We start from the raw sequence: 4,631 nt of genomic DNA, 5'->3' as shown, positions 1-4,631 counted from the left end.
TTTTAGGCTTTTATTTCTAATCAAACAAACAAACAAAGTTTTGGCAGCATCATGAATTGGCTGACTTTGGACTCGCCTACCAAGTGACTGCAGCGGAGAGAGAACCTTTCATACTGGTTTAAATGAGGCACATCTCTATATTTGCGCTTTGCTGAGTGCTTTATGGAGTAGTGGCAGTTGTGTCACGCTTATATTGTTATTAGACTTAGGTGGATGACGTTGTTGGGGTTCATGCACATCTCTCAATTATGGTGAAGAGAAGGGATTATGATTGTGCAAAAATTTCGAATTTACAACTAAAATATTCAAAGTTGTTTCACACAAACTTTGGAGGATGTGAATCTAGCATTCAATTGGTTAATGTTAAGTCCTGTGATGTTTAAAACATAATTAAATTGCGAGAACTGATTGTCGTATTGCAGATTAAAATTTAAGAAAACAAATATATACTTAAAACACTTGGGGTGGTCTCTCTCTTTGGTTTCAGCCCAGCATACATAGGGATGTGTGACGCAGTGAAAATTGCCAGCAATATATCTCATTGACGCCAACGAATTAGAGTCTAACATGTGATAAAAGGGTACGGCTCTAGTGGAATGCTTTGGGTGGGTTGTGTTTTTATCTTTAAAACAGAAAGGGGAACAAACTTCTACTCTGGCTGATTTGTTTAACTGATAAAAGTTTTTTCCTTCTTCTTGTCAGTTATTGGACAGTTAATCCTACAGATCTTTGTTATCGCGCAAACCTCACCTCAATATTAGAGAGTTGAAGCCTTTTGGAACCCTCCTAATCGTTGTTGTGTTTCTTGTCCTGCTTCCATGAAAGCACACCATCTCCTAACGCCATACCATATCATCAATACAGGCAACCAGAAATGTGAAAGCGAGTGTGTCTTTTCCACATAGATGTCAATGATAAAATTTAACTTATGTGTTGTATATCATCCTGTACGAATTAGTTTCCTCGCTTCTGCAAGGTTTTCCCAGCTTATATTTTAGTAATTACCACATATAGAGCATTGTAATGCATCCGGTTCATTTTTTCTCTAATCTATTCAAAATACTATTCTGTATTTATATTCAATGTAGGTATAAGCAATTATAATCTTTTCTTTTTTCTGTAACTGTATCACGTTTTATTTGTATCTGATTTTCAACCAGTTACATGTGACATGTTTATTAAGTACTGTGGTGCAAAATTGGATAGTGTACTGAGTATTCAAAAAATATTAACTTTCAAACGAATATTGTTATACATATTCCTCACTTATTAAAGACAATTTATATTAATACAATAATTAGCAGCGAAAAACACGTGACATTTACACCCTTTATTATTAAATTGATTATAAATGTATATTATCATATTAACTATAACTGTTAGTTTAAATAAAGATTGCAAAAATCAGATATATATTGGTGGTTTTGAAGATGAATGAGCATTTAGTTGGTATGTTAAGAATTACATTATGGTAATCTGCTTTGCTCTAATACTACAATGAGGAGCTTGACACATTAATCAGAATAGAAGTAGCAAATAGAAAATAAACGTAGTTAGCATATTATCGGAAAGTGAAAGCGTGGGTGGTGTTTAGTTGTATGTGTGCTTGTTCTCAATAATATTGATGTTTCAAGCACTTACGTACCGTTTCTTCTTCCAGCCGCTTCCGAATTACCCAGAGCTGCCTAGCTCCCACTAGCTCAAATGAATTGGTCGAATATACGCTGAGGCCCGCTCAGACGCGCGCGGGTGGTTGTCGGGCTTTGTGTGGCGCGTGCCTTGTTTACAGCAATATGTGTTGATGGTTATTTTCGACCGGAAGCGGCGAGTAGTGACTGGGAGTCAACGGCAGGAGACCAACTAACGTTGGCTGATGAGAGTTGTACGCTACGAGGGTGGTTGTTTTGGTGAGCCTTAAAGAAGCAGCGGAGAGAGTAAGTTGCGGCGCTTAGCACCAAATATATGGTGCAACCAGGGACAACATTTACAAACTGGTTTTCCCAGCGATGACATCACTGTCTTTGTCAATCCGCCAGCATTCAATGCGGATCGCACTACAAAAAAGACCACTTGCGTAGCAGTAGAACAATTGACGGGATGCTCGTAATTTCTGCCGAGGACACGCTCTTGCTTATGACTGTTTATCCGCGGTCGCTTATTCCTAAGCTCGCGCTATTATTCCCCTGGATCTTGATTTTAAAGTTATGATTGGAGGGTACCGTGGGTGGTGAAAGAATTATAGATCAGAAAACATCATTGTCTGTCTTAGTATCGTGGAACGATAGAGGACGTGTTAATCATGCGCTCGGGGTCCTAAATGCGATGTGTCTCACCTCGTGCCACGCATTCTATTAACTAACTCCACTTCATGAATATTCCTTTCCTCCTCGCGGAACCTGAAGAAGAACACATATGCAAAATGCACTTATAAAGTAGTTATAATGCACAATACTTTAATGTGTAAGCAGCATTTTAGTGCCATAACATAAGATGGACATAATTTTAACTACTTTAAGTTTTATAGTTCACTTGATATATACTGTTAAGTTTTTAAATATGTTGCATTGAACTACCTATCAGTTGTTTATTGGAGAAATCTGCAAAATAACTTCTTAATTTAACTTTCTTGTACGTACATTTGTCAAATAAATAATAAATGAAAGGTACATTTATTTCCTGTAGTATAAAGTATAATAAAGAAGAAATACTTTGTACTTGATTAAAAGTTACTTTCTACCAATGATGGCAAGAGACACACTGAATACTTCACAAACTATGGCATTTATTTCAAACAGAGGCTTCTGCTTTGCTTACATTTTTACAATAAATTACACAATGACCATCATCAGATGAGCCTAATAAATACTATTTAGCATTTTTTTTCAATAAGCTCCATTACTTTCTCTTAATCTATGATCCATTTGTCCATATACAGGTTCATACAGCTTCAGCTTCAGGCCATGTACAGGTCGGAAAATAGTTCAGCCGCATCCAAAACCACCATTCTTCTCTTACAAGCACAAGCTATAGAAAAACAAAACAAAATACAAATTAAAGCAAAACATGAAATAAAAAGAAAAGAGAAGATAACAAAAAAAAAATGGAAGAAAGGAAAAAAATAAAAAGAACTATTAAAACTGATGAAAGAGGCCGAACAAAACAACATAATTGAACTCAAAATAAATCTGTTCCTACACAAGAATGAGGACGAAAGGGGCAGAACAAACATGCTGTAACCCTCAGTATTTACACTCGAACTACAGTTAAAACCGTAAAACTGTCTGTACAGAAAAGTACATGTTATTAACAGTGCAAGATATTAAATAGCTTGACTCAAAACACTTCTCAATATACAAATGTATAACAAAAGCATACAATTACATACAAGTGCCAAACAAAATGTAACTTCAGGTTATCATACAGTAAGGGGGGGGGTCTGTACAAAGGAAACACTGGAGATGTCTTCAGAAATGTATACACATACGTCACTTTATGATATAAATGCACATTTACAATATCTTTACCTTTAATCTGGTCATAGTACAGGAAACAGAACCTAACATTTTTTGGTAGGGATGAGTATGAGAGGAAGCTGGCATGTCATTATTGATCATGAGTGAAAAAATTAGAAAGAGATGCCAAAAAAAAAAAAAAAGTACACGTTGCTTTATGTAATGAAGCAAAAAAAATATATTTAATTAAATAACTTCATGTTGTTTGAAACACTGCAAATGTGGGATTCAGCTTCATTTATGTGTTCTGTAGTACTGAGTACATGCTGTAAATACAGACAGTATATATGGCTGCCTTCAAGTTAACTTGATCCAGTTGCGCAGATGTGCGTCATCAAATCTTCAGTGAAGCATTTGGGTCTGGGGGCAGTGGATGTGTGATGAAAACATAATAAAATAAAGCAGATGGGCTTTTAAAAGGCTGATGAACTGAAGTAATGCGACCACTGGATTCACCACCTCCATCATTGCACATTTTTATATACCGCCACACTCAACAGTTATACCCAAGCTGGATGAGTATTCAGTAGTAGATTACAGGTGATCCAGTATAAGAGTTCTGCTTTTACAATTATACTTCTTAAATATTCCCACACACTGATAAAAACCATTATTATCTGTCAGCCCTTCACCGCCTTGCTCACTCATACAGCATTCTTCAGTCTTTTGTAAGGGACACATTATTCCAGCTGACCCTCTGATTTGAGAAGAGGATCAGGAAAAAAAAAAAAGTGCTGTCCTTCCTCAAAAGTGCCCCAAGGAAAAGAACAAAAAGGCACTAACAGTATCATTCCATATTCATCCACTGAGGTTGTCAGCGGACCTACCATGGTCTGAAACCCTAACCCATCGACACCTACATGACTCAATACAAACACGTACAGGACCACATGTCGGTACTGACGAGAGCGATCGTCAACCACTTGAGGTTTAACCACACGAAGGCCTTTTTTTTAATGAGGGTGGACAGAGAAACGTGGCAAAGTTACATTTCCTACGCCCTTTAATGCCAATGTGGCAGTGTTCCTCTGGATTCCCCACGATAAGCACGGCGAGCACGGGCTGTACCATGTTGAGCTATGGGGACAGAGGGGGGGGGGGGTCTTCAAAGGAAATCAT

Source organism: Morone saxatilis, unplaced genomic scaffold (genome assembly GCF_004916995.1).
Source record: "Morone saxatilis isolate NCDOM2014 unplaced genomic scaffold, NCSU_SB_2.0 Contig19, whole genome shotgun sequence".
NCBI lineage: Eukaryota > Metazoa > Chordata > Actinopteri > Moronidae > Morone > Morone saxatilis.
This window is presented reverse-complemented; position numbering follows the sequence as displayed.